We start from the raw sequence: 18,953 nt of genomic DNA on the forward strand, positions 1-18,953 counted from the left end.
TCACTGCCTTTTTAGAGGGACGGTGAGACCCCTCTGGCCGAATCTCCCTATTTGGAGATGGAATCTCCCATCTTTGGGGGATCCCTGGAAAGTTGGGAACCCAAGGGTCTGGCCTTTCCTTGCCTCCTTGGGCTACCCCCTCCCTTTGTTATTGTACAGAGCGGGGGAGACTATGTGGTCAGAGCACAACACAGATTATTAGCCCAAATAAAATAATTATCTAACTATTTACACAGTTATGGGGTGCGCACGCTCACTGTAGGAGTGTATGAACCAACACAGCATAAACCCACAGGGGTTAAACGCCATCCTCTTTCCGTACACACCGGCCTCTGGCTCTCTGCTCTAGCCTCTCTCTCTCTGGCTCAAGAGAGCAGGGTTCCCCCACGTCTCTGCCTTGTGGCCTGAACAGCCTGGTCAGCACAGGCAGCAGGAGCCTTTCCTAACCTCCTGTAGGACAAAGACGGCCTCCTCCCTGGATGGGCTGCAGTCTATATTGATGCCTCCCCGTGCGTTGGGATAGTCTCTGTTTTCCCGCCCTTTTCTGCCTTGGGGCAGCTGGGAACTGTAGTCCAGCAGATGAGGAAGCCCCATTCAACCCAGTGAGTGATACCTCTCTGGAACTACAGCTCAGTTAAACCTTATGGCAAAACATTTTAAACAAACAACCACAGACAGCAGCCCAGCAGCCATCTTACAAACATAGGTAACTGCCATTTCGTTACACCTACCAACAGCCACTGAGGGAAAAGTTGTCCCACACAGGAGGCAAGCAAGAGAAGCGTCTTCGTCAAAGAGACAAAGCCATTTGCCAGGAATTCTGACAGGGCAGAGTGGAAGGGCGAGTGGGTGGGGAAGAGGAGCAGACCTAGCATCTGGCCAATGGCACGTGAATAGTCCTGAGTGGCAGCTGACGGGCCAATGGCTGAGGGAGTGCATGGAATCCTGCCACCCCATAGGAGGTAAGCCACCCCAACTCAGCCCGGCGGCATCCCCCCCCCCCCCCAAGCAGGGCCCATCGCCTCAGAAGACAGTGAGTCCCGATCAGCATCCAGCCACCGCAGCGTTCTTCCCGTCCGGCATCTTCCTGGATACTGAGGGGTGAGCGGCTCTCCCTCCTGCAGCATTCTGGGGCAGACCTCCTCTCATAACCTTAATAAATTCCCTGTCCTCTCTAAGGAGTTACCCTCAGAATACTGGTTACAGACAGGAGGGGAGGGGGGAATGGGGAGGAGATTAGGCCAAGGCCTACCTAAAGTTTGATAGTCTCCTCCCATCCAGCCCACAGAAAGTTAAACCCACACACAATATGGTTTTTCCCCACAGTTATTTTAGTATAGAATACCCCCAGAACAATGCTTTCTGTGTACTAGATTAGTGCCATCAAGCCACAGGATAACTATGTATGCTAGACTAGACCATAGTTATCTAGAACACTGTTGCCTTGACCATAACCCTTCTGGTTCATTCTGGATAAGTTGCAAGCAGTTGGAGAAGCATTGCTTGTAGCATATATTAGAGCAATTGCAAAAATCGAGGCTTTTGATCATCAAGGCAGAAAAACACTTTGAAATATAAGGTTGAAAAAACAAGTGGTATAACATGCAAATTGCACAACTTTTTAAACTCATAATCTTGTCTAATATCCAAGATTCAGCAGCATGGACAAATATAACACTCAATATCAAGTTCTATATTCAAAATTTGAGAAAAGAGATGGTGTAATGATTCCTTGTTTTAGAGTGTGTGTCTTTAAATGTTTGGTTTGAGTGCAGTGATAGCAGAGTAGAATGATTGAGGGAGACAAGTGTGCTGTGATTGGTGGATGACAGAGTGTGGGAGGAGTTGTGGGGAGTGAATGGATGTAAAAGCTGAATAGAAGCTGAATGATAAAAATAAGTCAGTTATGAAAGTCGGTTAGAGACAGCAGTTGGAGTTTTGAGAGTGAGTCAGAGTCAGTGAGAGTTGATCAGTTATTAAATCTGTCACTGAGTGCTGTGTGGAAACATAAAGTGTTCAGAATACATGCCTACTGAAAGAGAGATTCTTGTCAGAGAAGGATCTGTGTAGGATACCCTGCTAGTTTATTTTTCCAGCTTCTCTTCCCCATAACAGTTACAGTTAACCAGCAACTCATTTTTGTTCCAAAATTCAATAAATCATATTTTGTTTGAGTTTAACCCAGAATTCAGTTCAATCCTTCCTCAGGGCCACAGAGACCTCTGAAAAGCCCAAACCCTAAGTCACTTTACTAGCAACTAATGAAAGAAGATTTGGAATTTGTTTAAATTCCTGGTGGCAGCAGAAACTACTCTGTTTGTGAACACAAAGTATAATTTAAAGTGAAAACCAGTCCTCCGCAAATAAGAGGATGCCACAAAGTGGTGACTATTGGTGGGATCTAAACATCCTAAGGAAGAGAACATATATTAAGTGAAAAATTCTGGGAGAAAGAAAACTCTGAGAGAAACATGACAGAGTTTCTAGGATTAAAGAAAGAGGCTCTGATCTAAAAGTGTAAAGACTTAAATTTACCTCATGAAGGGAAAAGTGTAGAAGAGCTGAGAGTTATATTGATTCAAAGCACTGTGGAAGTTAGTAAAGCCACAATTGAGGGGACATATAACCCCAGTCCAGAATATTTACAGTATTTACAAGAGAAACTGAGGATTGATACAGAACTTAAAAGTAGTGAAATGGAAAAGTGGAAAGTTGAAACAGGATTTAGAGATAAAGAATTAAAATTAGAAGCAGAATGATTACAGTTAAAAATGCAGAAACTTAAAACTGAAGAAAATAGGGAGGGAAACCCTGATTTCAGATATGAGTTTCCAAAGGATTTCATGATGTATGTGACTGGAGAAGATCCACAAATCTTCTTGTCTGCTTTTGAAAAATCTGCTCAAAATTGGGGAATACCAGAAACACAATATAGGAAGTATTTACCCAGTTTAATTAGAGGGGAATTAGCTGAAATTAACAACACATTTCCCTCAGATAAGCTAGCTGTCTATGCTGAATATAAAGAGGCAGTATATGATAGATTCTGATTAAGTGCTGATTACTTCAGGAAAAAAATTAGAAGCCTGATTCCTCAGAAAGAGAAGTCTTTCAATGCATTCAATAACTGTCAGCTCGCTCAGGAACTCTCAGACACAATAAGTCCTTTAAGCAGGCTTTATGTAGAAAGTCAGGAAAGTTGCTTTCAAGTTAAAACTCTTTGCCAGAATTTCTACATAAAGCCTGCTTTGGACTTATTGCATCTGAGAGTTACTGAGCGAGCTGACAGATTGCCAGAACTCTCATCTTCATCTCCCACCTGAACTCCCCCCCCCCCCACAGGACGGAGACTGATGGGAGAGATGATGGCAGAGACAAGAACTTAGATTCCACACTGTTGCTTTTTGAAACCCCTGAGCATGGGGACAGTTCCACAGACTTTATTCCTAATGGAACTGGAGGGGCTGGGAGTGCGAAGTCCAGCGCTGAAGCGGCAGGGGCTACCCTCGGGTGGCCGGCCCCGTGGGCGAGGAGACAGACACTCTTCGACCCTCCAAACTTTGAAAGGGAGATGAGGCGCCTACAGAGCCTGGTAAGACAGCTGAATCACCAGTTACCCCAGGTGATCCTGGAGTTGATGCAACAGGAATGGGACGCAGTCCCCGAGGGCAGGCGTTCTCCAGCACATGGAAAAAATCCTGGCTGGGACAGACCCCCAGATATTCTGGATATGACGTTTGATTGGAACCCTGGGGCATTACAATGTGTGTGGATTATATTGGGACGCAGCTGTGAGGAGCTGCAGCACAATGGTATATGGCTCTATACCAGGCAGCAGCTCCTGAGCTACGAGACCTGGATGTGTTCCTGCAGTCCCTACGGTGGCAGTTCGAAGATCCCCTGGAGAGGGAGAAAGCCCAGAACCGCCTATGGGAGATGCGACAGGGCAATCACTCTGTCCAGGAGTATTCAGATGACTTCAAAGCCTGCTCAGCCAAGCTCAAAGACTGGCCGAAGGAAGTGCTGGTCGAGTTTTATCACACAGGGCTGAATGCTCTGGTTTTGGAGAAAGTACTGGAGCAAGGAAATCCCCTCACTCTGTCGGCTTGGATCCAGCTGGCTGCCGAGACGGAAGCCCGCCACAACTTAGTGAAGTTGTATAGCCAGGGATCTACAAGCCAAGGCTGTAAGGTAAAGCAGGTACCACGCAAGCAAGGAACTACGCAGCTGGATGGAGGGCTACTGCAACCGCGAGGGAGCAAGCGATGCATGTTGGAGGGCAACGGACGACGTGAGGAGGTCCTGCCGCAGCCATCAGCGGAAGATACATTGTCTCCGAGGGCCCTCTGAGCCTCCGGAGCTTCTTTGTCTGATCTCCCTGCTAAAGAGGGAAATGAGCCCAGGCAGCAGGGAAATAATCAGGGCCTACTGTGAAGAGCGCCAACTAGCAGGTCCCCGATCCTCGGATGCAAGAAGCAGTGAGAGATGGCACCTCTCTGTTTTTCCTTACAGTGACCATCCTTAATCCAGAAGGTGGCACGCAAGTGAGAGTTAGAGCTCTCCTAGATTTGGGATGCTCCCGAGACCTGTGGGGGTGTCGGAGCATTGGGAGAAATGTGCCTTTATTATTCACCCCACAGCGCAGTTTCCAATGGTGCTAGGGAGCCCCTGGCTAGCCACCCACGACCCTTACGACCCTTACGTGCAGTGGAGCCGAGGGGCCATGATTTTCTTGGATCCCCGCTGTAAGGCCCACCAATAGGACTCGGAGTGGGGTGCGGAGCTTCCCACGATCCCGGCCAGAGTTTGTTTGGCGAGGGAGGAACTGTTGTCGATCCCTGAGGAGTATCGTGACTTGGGGGAAGTATTTGGAGAGAGAGAAGCTGACGAACTTCCCCCTCATAGGAAAATGGATTGTGCTATTGAAATCCTAGAGGGGCAGACTTTACCCAAAGGAAAGATTTATGCTATGAACCCCGCTGAGTGGGAAGAACTGAGACGTCTTATTGATAAGAACTTGGAGAGAGGATTTATCCGCCCTGCCATGTCCCCCTTTGCTGCTCCTGTTTTGTTTCTGAAAAAGAAGGATGGGGGGCTGAGACTATGCACGGATTATAGAGGTTTGAACACTGTGTCTATGTCTAATGCTTACCCATTGCCCCTAATAAAATACTTGTTGGGTGAAGCTGCAAAGGGGAGGATTTTCACCAAGCTGGACTTACGGGATGCTTACTTCCGAGTACGCATCCATGAGGGAGATGAACACAAGACTGCTTTTAACACCCCTCTGGGACAGTTTGAGTACTTAGTCATGCCTTTTGGATTGGCTGGGACTCCAGGGGTGCTCATGATTAATGAAGTGTTACACAAGCACTTATTGAAAGGGGTTGTCTGCTATCTTGATGACGTGTTGATTTATTCGCAAGATATGGAATCACATGTGAAATTAGTAAGGCAAGTGTTGAAAGCTCTGTACGCTAACCAACTGTATGCTAAGCTGTCAAAATGTGAATTTCACAAAACGGAAATTGATTTTCTGGGCTATCGAGTCACTCAGCAGGGACTGAGAATGGACACAGCCAAGGTGAAAGATGTATTAAACTGGGAGCCCCCCAAAACAAGGAGGCAGCTCCAAAATTTCCTAGGATTTAGCAATTTTTACGGAAATTTCATCCCCCACTTTGCCCAGGTAACACTGCCCCTGACAGATCTGTTGAAAACAAAGGGGAAGGGGCCAGATGCAAAAAGGGGGGGTTGTACATTCAGTTGGACCCCAGAATGCCAAAAAGTGTTTGATCAACTCAAATCCTTTTTCACCTCTGAACCTCTATTATACCACCCCAATGAAAACAAAAAATATATTGTACAAGTCGATGCATCTGATGTCACCATGGGCGGAGCTATTTTGCAAAAGGGGGGAGATGGGAAACTGCATCCACTGGCATAGGTATTGCACAAGTTTTCGGGTGCTGAGCGCAACTGGTCCATGTGGGAGAAGGAGGTGTCAGCTATGAAGCTGGCGCTTAGCACCTGGAGGCATTGGTTAGAGGTGGCAAGGCAGCTGTTCGAGTTATGGACTGACCATAAGAATTTGGAGGCTCTTCGCACTCCCAGAAAACTGAGTGTGAAGCAAGTCCGATGGGCTGAATCCTTTTCCCGGTTTCAGTTCACTATTAAATATTAACCGGGGAGAAACAACTTTCTGGCTGACACTCTCTTTTTACTTCCTCAGCATGATAGCCAGAGAGAAGAAGTCACTGACACAGGGTTTTCCCTGGCGCAGTTGGGGGGGGGGTACAGAATAGAAGCCAAACCAAAAGGGGGGGTGGGTGCGACTGACAGCCCGCCCACCTGAGGTAAATTCTTCTACTGATGCAAAAACTCAGCCCCCTGACAGCCCACCTGATGTAAACCCTTCTGCTGATGTAAAAACTCATCCCCCTGACTGGTTGGAAAAGTTTAGAGATACATTTAATGTTCAAGATTTGGAAGTGGTGGCGAGAGAAGGTTTACAGCATCATGACAATGGAATTTGGTATAAAGGGGAAAAGGCTTATGTTCCCCACAGCTTGCATGGAGATATTCTCTCACAGAGTCACGATAGCAAGCTATCTGGTCACTTTGGGTTTTTTAAAAAACTGCACTTTGTTCACCGGCAGTTCTGGTGGCCAGGTATGAGGAAGGATGTTTCCACCTATGTATACTCTTGTCAAATATGTGTCATGAGCAAAAGAGGGGGGGGCAAGGTTCCCAGCAAACTGCAGCCTCTAGAAACACCTGAATGTCCCTGGTCTGTCATCTCTATGGAATTTATAACTGATTTACCTGTCAGTCAAGGGAAGATGGTCATTTGGGTGGTGGTGGACACGTTTTCTAAACAAGCACACTTTGTCCCCTGCAAAACCATCCCCACGGATAGCAATTGGCCACCATGTTCTTACAACACTTGATAAGGGCACATGGAATTCCAAAGAAGGTAATTAGCCACCAAGGCACACAATGTGTTGCCAAGTTCTGGACGGAGCTAATGACCCTCTTGGGAGTGGAACGGTGGGTCAGTAGTAGTTATATCACCCAGGAACTGATGGGCAAACGAAACGGACAAATCAAATACTGGAGCAGGTATTGAGGTGTTATTTAATTATCAACAAGACAACTGGGTGGCCTTGCTACCTTTTGCAGAATACTCGTATAATAACTCTTGGCATTCATCCATTGGGATGAGCCCTTTTATGGCTGTTCATGGTTATGAGGGGGGTCCCCTCCCTATGGTGGATTTGAGTGAACCTGTGGTGAATGATGCTCAATTATGGTGGTCTAACGTTACTCAGAATCTGTCTATGTTTTCACTAAGCATCTTAAGGGTTTGCAACCGCACAGAAAATTGGGCTGGAAGTATGTTGGCCCATTCAAGGTAGTGAGAGCAATTAATGTGGCTGTGGAACTAGATCTCCCTAAATCACTGCATTATCTCCATCCTGTGTTTCACTTTAGGCTACTGAAAAAAGACCTTGGAATGTCCCCTTGGAGGAACAAGCCGCCTGCTCCTCCTCCGCTTCTGAGAGGTGGGGAACTCCACCATGTGGTTAAGTTCATCCTGGATTCTCGTGTGCATCATGGCCGGTTGCAGTATTTGGTTCAGTGGCAAGACTTTGGGCCTGAGGAAAAGGAATGGGTGGTATCACATCATGTAAGGGCCCCTAATCTTTTTCGCAAGTTCCATCGGATATACCCCGATAAGCCTGGTGGTGGGTAGGTGGGTTGGCTTCTGGGGGGGCAGCATGTCATAATCGGACCCTTGCCTGAGTCCATGGATCATTGTACTTGTAATTATGGCTCTCTGATGTACATTGCTTTGCTGAAATCCATTATTGTTGTATCTGCGGTTTCCTCCCTGCTTGTAGTTCCCAGACCTCATGTAGTACCTGCCGGCAATGTATCTATTCTCAAGGTTCCTCCTCTGACATTCCTGAGGAGAGGAGTGATTGAAACATGTCTGTGTGAACTTAGATTAGCTGCGCTTTATAATACTGTGTAAGGGTGCCTCCTCCATAAGGTCAGAGAGAAACTTCGCATTTCTTATTTCTCATGGCCTTCGAGAAAGGCTCTACTGACAAACATTCTCACCATTTTAATTGTACTGTATTAACCTGCCTAATTACTATGTAAACGTGACGTATGAATGAAGGCTGGACCAAAGGTCTTGTAGTTCCCTACTTTGTATTAGTCGTCAGTTCTGGCAAAGAGTTTCAACTTGAAAGCAACTTTCCTGACTTTCTAAATAAAGCCTGCTTAAAGGACTTATTGTGTCTGAGAGTTACTGAGCGAGCTTACAATAACACAATCCTAGAACTGACTGCAGAAAATAAAGCTGAGGTTACAGTAGAAGTTGAAAATGAAAAGGAGGAATCTGAAATTTCTCTTCAGTTACCTGCAAATAAGCAAGCCTCATCTGACCTCAGTATTGCTAGCTCAGAAGAGAATAAGCTGTCACACAATACCTGTCTTTTGGAATCTGTTAGTGAAAAATTGGAACATGCGTCTTCTGCAGAGAATATTACTGGTACACGTGTAGATGAAAAAGTGACAACTGAAGCCAATAGAGTTGAAATTGAAAAATCCAAGGAAAATGTATCTAATCCTTCCAAAGAAAATCCTGAAAAGCTGCAGAATGAATCCATTTTACTGGGAGAAGATGTGGAAGCAAAGGAAAGTAGAGTTCAAAATACAGTATTTAATGAAGATTTAATTCTCTATCAAGTTGCTAAACCTCTTGCATCAAAAAGAAAAGCAGTTTTGCTGGTTCTGGAAGTACTACCAGAAGCACCACCCCCTGAGCTATGGCAGCTGACAGAGGTCAAACAGCTTGAGGAGCAAGGAGAAGACACTTTACATGAACTTAGTATTTTCTTAGGAAATGTTACTCACAGACTTGCCATTGACAAACGTTTCAGAGTTTTTGCAAAACCAGTTGATTTGCACAAGGTACCAGACTATGTGATAGTTATCAAGCAGCCAATGGATCTTTCAGCAATTTCTTCTAAAATTGATCTTCACCAGTATCTAACTGCAAAAGACTACCTGAAGAATATTGATCTGATCTATAGCAATGCATTGGAGTATAATCCAGACAGAGACCATGAAGATTGTCTCATCAGAACTTGAAAAGCACATCTTGTGAACCATTTTCCAGATAGAGGAAACAGTAAAAACAAACAACAACCTAGCACAGATGACCACAGCCCCACAGTCCAACATCCCAGAGAGGAAGATGACCACAGCCCCGCAGTCCAGCATCCCAGAGATGACCACAGCCCAGAGGAGGTATATCCCAGAGATGACATCAGCCTAAAAGAGGACTTCACTTAGAGGAGAACAACACCCCAGCAGAGTGGGACTGTGAGTTAAGGAACCCACAGACTTTAACAGCAACAGAGGAGAAGAAGAATAAACTAAATTGTTTCCAGACTAATCACTATAAGATCTTCCCTACGTCAGAAGAAGCTACACACAGCTCTTTGGAAAAAGAGATGTGTTCCGCTTAAGGACAAGGGGGGATTTGTAATGATTCCTTGTTTTAGAGTGTGTGTGTCTTTAAACGTTTGGTTGAAGTGCAGTGATAGCAGAGTAGAATGATTGAGGGGGACAAGTGTGCTGTGATTGATGGATGACAGAGTATGGGAGGAGTTGTTGGGAGTGAATGGGTGTGTGTAAAATAAGTCAGTTATGAAAGTCAGTTAGAGACAGCGGAGTTTTGAGAGTGAGTCAGAGTCAGTGAGAGTTATTCAGTTAGTAAATCTGGCAGTGAGTGATGACAGTGCTGTGTGGAAACATAAAGTGTTCAGAATATATGCCTATTGAAAGAGCATTAAATGCATCTACTGAAAGAGATTCTTGTCAGAGAAGGATCTTGTGATCAAAAGACTGTGTAGGATACCCTGCTTGTTTATTTTTCCAGTTTCTCTTCCCCATAACAGTTACAGTTAACCAGCAACTCATTTTTGTTCCAAAATTCAATAAAACATATTTTGTTTAACCCAGAATTCAGTTCAATCCTTCCTCAGGGCCACAGAGACCTCTGAAAAGCCCAGACTCTAGGTCACTTTACCAGCAGCTAATGAGGGAAGATTTGGAATTTGTTTAAATTCCTGGTGGCAGCAGAAACTACCCTGTTTGTGAACACAAAGTATAATTTAAAGTGAAAACCAGTCCTCCCCAAATAAGAGGACGCCACAGATGGCTTCTTTATATCAGCAGTTCTTGATCTTCAGCATCACCAAGACTGAGCACAAAGTAGCTGTGATCCATGTAGCTGAAGAAATCACTCAGGCATATCTATAGGGAAGAGATAGGTGACAGAGCTCTTGGGGCAAGAGATACACAGTTGTGTTATCATCTGCATACCAATGATGCTCAACTGCATCCTTAACCATGAACTCCCTGAGCAGCTGCATTTATAAGTACTACAACATGAGGAATACTGAATTTCAAGTTTCTTGGGAGTAATGTACAATCAACCATCATCACCAATTAGCTCAAATCTTGTAGGTAAGATTCAAACCATTGACTGACTGCTCTCATCACACCAGCAAGCTGCTGCAGCAATAATCCATCAACTGCATTAAAAACCATTGTAGGGTCCAGTGCAACCAAGATGGATACATTTTTTGTCATTGTATAGAATCTTCAGTAGATCTGTTATCACCGGTGGAAGTGCAGTCTCTGTGTCACTGGAAAGGCTAGGAAACAGACTAAAATTTTCTTGATATATCAAATCTTCAAAGATGACAAGAGAATTAACTAAAGGGGAATATTAATAGGTTTGATGTGTACAGGGGAGAGAAATCTTTCCCTTTCCTACTCAGTATGAAAGCAAGCATATCATACACTCAGAAATTAAAGCGCTGGATGCTACCATTCCATCTAAGCATGAAGGTTCCCTTGCACTGAAAGAAGGCTATACGTTTAGACAAGCAAAGTGGTTAGGATCCAACCCGGTCAGGGCAAAATTACATTGTTTTTCAATTTCAACAGTTTAACATTTAAATTTGCCCATTGATGGGATTGACATACTGTTGCAGGATTATGGGACCCAGAACTTTTAGTGGGGGGCCCAGTTCCCCTGAGTCTTTTTACTGGCTGGGTAGACACTGGCAAGGGGCTGAATCAAGTATAGAGCAAGAGAGATCATTGTTCTAAAACTAAACAAAACTATTTTATTCCAGTATAAGCTTCTTTAAGACAAAAACCACTTCATCAGTAATAAATCTTTAAGACAGAATACATAGTATTCGAATATTCAGCATAGAATATTCAACACAAACCCAATACATAAAGTAGTGTACTTGTATTGAACTCAGAACATTCTGGACTGGTCACCAAGGTCTCCCAAGGAGCTGTTTGATGGCCAGTTCAGAGGAAACAAATCTTTAAGAATTTATACCCTCTAGCCCCATAGGTTCAATCAAAATGGCTGACATAAGGCTAACACACTTTAACAGAAGAGTATCTCTAGTACGATTTCAGTCTGAACTCATATCATAGATAGGAAAGGATGTTATGTGACAAATAGAGAATTATAGATGTCATAGCATATCATATCATTTTGAGAAACTGAGAACCTTCAGAAAATAAACTAACTGTTCTGACTTTATTTTGCCAACATGGGAAGTACAGCACATAGCTGTGACCCCTTGTTCTAAGAACCTTATTGGTAGGTCATGTACTACAGACCTCCACTCGAAAAGAACATGGTGGAGACCCATGGGAGCTGGAGAAGGAAATGATAACCATAGAATAATATAAACTATTATTTTAAGCACACAAAGGCCAAGGGCACTAGGAACCAGTCAACCCTAGTTTACAAGAATGTCACATCAGCTATACTGAAAAGACCTATTAGCATTGATTCACGAAGGTTATTTAGACAGAAACTCAGACCCATATTAATAAATTCTGCCAAACATACCACCTTGGGTACATAAAGAGATGTGTTTTTATGACTGGGCACCCTGGTTGAGATGCTGGTATGTGGGGAAAAATAATTAAGACAATACTAGAGGCTCTGCTAGAATTGTCTAGAAGCAATGAAAGACTCATTTATTATATATTTATTTGAGTATGTTTCTGAAGAGTGTATACGATAATATAGAATGTGGGTTTGTGGCTCTGTGAATTCAAGAGAGACTTTCAGATTGTTCTGCTACTGTATTCTCTTTCTGTCCCTCTGTCTCTGGAAAGACACGTGTGTGTGTGTGTGTGTGTGTGTGTGTCTGCGTGTGTGGGAATGGGTAAAGTTAGCCAATTAAAGGTCTCCCTGTAGTGTATGTTTGACACAGGCCACTAACTAGTCCAGACTGCAGAACACCTGGTTGTAATAAATGATTCTCATTATGACCCCAGGCTGAGTACATTTAAACATTTGGAATACTTGGGAGAGGAGATAGGATACTGCCATGTTGGCATTAAAGTTGGAGCTCTAAGTGGAAAACACTTCCCATCTACTGCTGTACTAAAAGTGTTAATTCACTTCCAAATTGTACAGTGTCATCTGTATATGAGACAGATGCACAACATCAATGTACAATTGCAACAACAGTAACCAGAAAAAGACTGAACAATGGTATGGCTTTTTTCCCCATTGCAGATTATATGGGAGCTATGTTGTAGCACTCTGTAATCCAAGAAAGCTTTAAGACTTCATCCTAGACACTCAGCAGGACTTGTACTTGCCAAAGCAGAAAGTACAGACAGCCTCAACTAATGCTTTCACTTTTCCCATTCGTGATTACATCCAGTCCAGATGCATCTAAATCTAACCAAGTCTCCCCACAACCAGACTGGAGGCAAAATGGAGATGCTGCAGGGGCACATCATCATAATTACAAATGATAGCATGTGGATCTGTACTCAGTTTTCTCTCCTCAGTGTTGCAGTAGACTGCAGACTCTTATATACCTTATATATACCTTATACCTGAGCTTTTCCTTTGCAAAACAGATATATAATCCTTTCAGAAGAGCCAGGGCTAGCTTCCAAGATGATGGGGTCCTGCTCCCCACTTCGGCGGGGGCAGGGTACAAATTAAATGAAATAAATAAAATAAATTATTGCACCCGTGCATTAGCTAACTGTTGCCTTACATCCAGAGGCCCAAAAAAGTCTGCCTGAGGAAGCCAGTGATTTGAATTATCATTCTCCTCCTGCCTATCACCCTGTTAACAGAACGTATTGACATCTCTGCACTTGACATCCCAGCAGCTATGCCATAATGTACTTCCCACACAGAAAACTGCCTGCTGGGGTTTTCCATAACCTTATGTCTTGCTTCACAACCAATATTCCTTGCAGAAAGCAATAATGCCTTCATAACAGCTAAAACCCAGCCTTGACAGCCCCTCACATAATTACTTGCAAACAATGTCCCTTCCCCTTCCTTTCAAGGAAAATGGAAGAATTAGAGGTAAAAACAAGCCTGACAGAGATTTCAAAGCAAAAGAGACCCCCTCTTCACTTTTCTCCTGTGCAAAACCCCCTGGATCAGCCTGCACTAACCACTGAAAACGTGGAAAGCAAGTGCAAAAACCCCTGGATCAGCCTGCACTAACCACTGAATCACCTGACTCTCATCCTTCAAATCCACATATTTCAATAGACCTTCTCCTGAGCTACTGCAACTTCCCCCTTTCTTCATATCCTGCTGCCAGGTAACTCTCCCTATTCCTATCCACACAATTCCTTTATCAAGCCTGACTTTTCTTGGGTGTGTAGTTTACAACGTAAGCAACCCAGGCAGTGATTATGCAGAACCTAACAACTGTTGATGTTCAACTAACAAACAGTAGCACTACTTCTCAGTAGTACAGACCTTTTTCAGCATTAGACATCATTGTCCCAGCAGAGCTTGGAAGCCCTGTTTTCTACAGTTATCCAAACAGCTGAATGTTTTTGAGTCTTTTCCTTTCTGAAATGCAGACTTAGGAAACCATATCTAGACTCTACTCCCTTTGTTTCTTCTTCAGACCCTACTCTATATCCCTTATCCTGCCCTCCCCAAGTCATGCTGAATTGTGTGGGGATGATGGAACAGGAAGACATCAAAAGAATTGCATTTTACTAATTACTTCAAGAATCTCAGAATGGAGGTTTAATCTAAACAAGATTAGGTTGAGAAGTACTAACTGCTCAAGGCCACAAATGACTTTTATGATGACCCTGTATTTGCACTGTACAGCAAATTCCAGTGGTAATACCTAGACTTACATTCCACATTTCAAATAGACAAAACCAGGGGTCGTTTCATAGAAAAAGAGCTAGGGAAACTCATTAGCATAACTCATTAGCATATGCCACACCCCCTGACATCACCAGAAGTGTGTCATAAGGCCACACCCCCTGACATCACCGGAAGTGTGTCATAAGGCCACACACCCCGCCCCCAATGGTCCCGGCCGCCGCCGCCAGCCTTGCAGCTCCACTGCCGAGCCCCATGAGGGGCCCGGCGGTGGACCTGCAAGGCCGGCGGGAGTGCAAAGAAGCCCCACAAAGGTCCTCCCTGGCCCCAGGCAGGCAGGGGTGGGGAGAAGCAGGGAGGAAGCAACTTAGCCTCCCTCTTCTCCTGCCTCCTCCTGGCTGAATGAGGGCCGGAAGCGGGGCGGCCGGAAGCAGGGGGCGGGGCTTCATCATGTGCCCCGCTCCCCTGTACCTCACCCGGGGGAACTGCGATACCCCGCGATCCCCTCCGAAATGACCTCTGGACAAAACACATTTCAAGTAGACAGAGCCAGTTTGGTGTAGTGGTTAAGTGCGCGGACTCTAATCTGGGAGAACCAGGTTTGATTCCCCACTCCTCCACTTGCACCTGCTGGATGACCTTCGGCAAACCATAGTTCTGGCACAGCTGTTCTTGAAAAAGAGCAGTTTCTGTCAGAGTTCTCTCAGCCTCACCTACCTCACAGGATGTCTGTTGTGGGGAGAGGAAGGGAGAGGAGTTTGTAAGCTGCTCTGAGACTCCTTTGGGTAGTGAAGGGCGGGGTATAAATCCAATCTCCTCTTCCTCCTCTTCTTCTCATACTCTCTGAGGGCTGGTCTTCACATACAGCAGAGTGCTGAAGTGGTAGAATGGACTGTACGGCTTCAGACTGCTAGAGAGGGATTATATTTTCCAAAGTTCCTCTATATTAATAATTCCCAGTAAGTGGGAAAGTAGCACATCATGTGAAAGGTAAGCCTAGAATCTTTCTGCATGATATGCTTTTTTATATATTTGCAGGGAGTTTTTAGATGAGAGAGTACTGAAATATGGTCTGCAGTCTGAAGTGGTATGGTTCATTCTGCTACCTCTCAATTCGACTACCTCTTTTTCCTGTGCTATAAACCAGGCCTCAATAATTCTTACAAAAGTTCTGTAAAGTAAGCCAGCGTTATGACCCCATACTGTAAATGAGAAGCTGGAATTGGAATCTAGTGAACCAAGGATTTGTCAATTCACACTTATGTAGCCCAATGTAGCAGGGTAGGTCCCACTGAATTCATAGGTTTGCAGTCTTTACCACCTAAGTCCTCTTGCGAAAAACTGTACTTCAGCCTGATGTGAAGACACCCCCAAATCCTCTACATAGCAAAGAGAAGTTGAGAGATATTGACATGAGCCATTTCCTTAACATGTTTATATTTGGTTGCTTCCTCTATACTTATTTACTTCATTATCCTGCTTTTTTCCCCAGTGGAGACCCAAAGTGGCTTACACTGTTCTCTCCTCCATTCTACCCTCACAACAGCCCTGTGAGGTAAGTTAGGCTAAGTGTACACAACTCACTCAAGGTCACACAGCAAGCTTCCATGGCAGAATGGGGATTCAAACCTGGATGTCCTAGTTCCTATCCGATGCGCTAATCACTACATCTCATTTTGTCTTTTCTGCATAACATCTGGTGACAGGAGACTATTTCTCCCATTGCACATGCAAAGGAATCAAGGATACTCATCCTAAATGTCTCAGTATAGGCTTGGGAAGGAGATGACATATTTGAATTCAGCCTAGTATCTTTGGGTCCTAGCCAGCCCTTTAACATCAGGGACAGTTTTTTCCTCAAAACAAAAGGCTAAACTTTAGTGTAAATAAAGGCCAACCCTAGACCATACATTGCTGCAAACACCAATATGTCACAATAATTTTGCGTCACTTGTGGGCACTTTCCCCTTCAGTAGGTTGGTTATAGTACAAAGAGGCTTGGTTACGAAGTTGTACTAAAAGCCATGGTTTGGGAGAGGGGGAAGGTAGCTCTTTAAATATGGGGTCAAAGAAGGCTCTATTAGATCCTGTGTTCAATGAAGATAGACTGAGAGAAACAATGGCACTACAAACATCCTATCCATCCCTACACACAGTATCCTTTTTACTCTCACACCATAGCTGACCCTAGTCCAGCCTCCAGCTGAAGCCTTTATAGACACCCATTTATCTCCTAGAGTCAAAGGCTAAAGCAATACACTAGGCTGAACACTCTGAACTGGCAGTTTTCTGGCCCTGAGCTCTGGCTGTTCTTGTTAAGCAGAAGCCAAGGACCTAAGGGGCAGTTGGAAATGGCATGCACTGTGCCTGCTGGAAGCATCTGTTCCTTGGAGCAGACGGTGAGACAAAAATAATTCACCATTGCATCGTCTCCATTGGTCTGCCTAAGGTTCCTTGAAACCCTGTCTGCCACTAACCAAGGACGGCAGGAGCTAAAAAGGCAGGATGCCCAGGCTCACTTTCTGACTTCAGGGAGAAAGAAAATGGAGATTTAAGAATCACCCCCAACAGTTTAGTATGTCTATCTGCTACCGCTTATCTCTCAGATACTGAAGTACATTGCATTGCATACACACAGAGAAAGCAGGGGGAGGGGGGGGACTACAGTTATTGGAGGCTGTCAGAGTAAAAGGCTGAATTAAGGTCTCCCAATGTTTCTGTGTCTCAGTTCTAGCACATCACAAGTAGATGCATCTTTCACAGTAGTGCTAGGTGAGATTCCCACCTAGGGGAAGACAGGAGCTACTGCTCACAATCAATGCAAGATGGAACTGTACATGGTGGAGGGGAGCAGAGATATAAAAACAGATAATGGAGCATAAGGAGGGCACCAGTGCTCTATCAAGGTTTCCATCTACCAAACCCACAAAACAAATAAAATAATAGCACCTCAGTGCTCTTCCCCCCCTCAGTCAGTTGCAGCCTTGAGATGGTTTGGACACATTTGAAATAAAACCTCCAGCCCATGACTCTTTCCTTAACATTAGATGCTCCCCCCCCCCTCCCCGGTGTCTGCTTTTTATTGTGGGAACGTGTGCAAGGATGATGGGGGCAGGTGGAGAAAACCGGGCTTTAGCACCTATTTGTCTTCCTCTCCCAGAACTCCAGAACGACTGATGGTCTCAGCTATGAGGCATCTTTCTCAGGTCCCACCACCGCGGCTTCCACCCCATGCCAAAGTGGCAGAGGTGCCACGCACTCACCTGTATCTCTTCAGAGATCCTTGCTGGCAGCCAGCAAAGAGTTAATGCCGCCAACTGTGCCTGGCATCGCTCTCTCCCAAGTGTCCTGCCAAGACATCCGAAGGCAGATCATAATCCGTAGCTGTCTGGAGAGAGGCTAGGAGGGGGCAGGTAAGCGGGTGGGGAAAGAGGAAGGGCGGCCGGTAGGGGTGCAGTTGAGAGCCAATCTCAGGGCATGGTGGTACCCTAGACGCCAGCTTGGCACTGAACCAGTACAGAGAGGAAGGAGGACCGAGCAGCTCTCCGGAAGCTCCTGGAGCGGGAGAGCGTGGGGTGGTGGGGAACACCCCGTGTCCGCCCCGTTTGCTGGGCGGGGAGCAGGCAGCCGCGCGTGAGCCGCGATTAAGGCTTGCACATGGCGACCATCGTGCAGCTGCCGCCAAGTCAAACACCGTCTTGCTCGCTTCTGGCCAGGAGGGAAATGTTCAGGGAGCCAACCCCTGTCGCCTGCCCCGAAGGCTTGTCGGACACACTCCCCCCCCCCGTGCTGCCAATCCCTCTCTCGCTCCCTCCGGTCGCCTTTTCTCCTCTCCTCCCCCTCGCACGTGGTTGTTAACGAAATAAAAAAAATCCTGGCAGGAGGAGCCAGCCTTTAATTATTTATGTCGACAACAAACCCAAAACGGTAATTATACATTGCAGCTGCCGTGGCCCCGGGCAGGGCTAGACCCAAGGAGCATTCTCGGGAAAGGGGCACTCTCGGCGGCTGCCTGCTGGCAACGGGAGGCGAGGAGCAATCTCTGGCGCCTTCTCGGCACACACAGCAAGACACGGGCAAAGCCCGACACCTTTTCCTTTGCTGCGCGGCTGCGGCCCGTTTTGCACTGGGGCCGGCCGGGCTCAGAAGCTCCTCTCCAACTAGCAGACACCTCCGTCTCCCAGAAGAGGGGGAAGATCCTGGAGGGCTTCTTTTTGTTTATGAAGGGGCCAAGGAAGTCGTCTGTAAGGGGGAGAGGGGGTCGGGGGGACAGGAATGGTCGTGAGGTGGGAGGAGAGGAGAGGCGAGTGGTCGAAACGAACGAATGGACTGACTTGTTGCGTGCAGTATGTGAAGCTAACCTATGGAACTCATTGCCATGCTATGCTCAGGGGTGACGTTTCAGGCGTTTGCCGCGTGTGATTGCGGTTTCCGTATGCAGGATGGCAAGGGCAAACACCTAGATTCGACACCAGGCGCAAAGGTTTGGTTACAGGCAGCATTAAGCTGCAGTGAAGAAGCTGTTGTCCGAGTCGGATTTGCCAGAGGCAGGTTTTAGCCTCTGCCTTGGAACGCTGGACAGGGCTCAAAATCTCTGAAGAGAAAGAGACATGCCTTATGCAAAAATTCAGCTAAAGCTCTCGCCATTTGTCATACAGAGCAGGAGAACCTGGATAAATGAAGGGGGCAGATATGGCACCCTGACTAGACATTACACTAG

General features: G+C 45.7%; 1 long non-coding RNA gene across 1 annotated transcript in view; it reads left to right on the forward strand.

Moving 5' to 3' along the window:
• The first annotated feature begins 18,442 nt into the window (after positions 1-18,442).
• LOC107116859 overlaps positions 18,443-18,953 on the forward strand; it is a 10,234-nt gene continuing 9,723 nt past the window's right edge. The window contains exon 1 of the long non-coding RNA XR_001482720.1: positions 18,443-18,477. This is a non-coding gene — a long non-coding RNA (uncharacterized LOC107116859). The remainder of the gene's footprint in view (positions 18,478-18,953) is intronic.

Source organism: Gekko japonicus, unplaced genomic scaffold (assembly GCF_001447785.1).
Source record: "Gekko japonicus isolate JY-2015 unplaced genomic scaffold, Gekko_japonicus_V1.1 scaffold1769, whole genome shotgun sequence".
NCBI lineage: Eukaryota > Metazoa > Chordata > Lepidosauria > Squamata > Gekkonidae > Gekko > Gekko japonicus.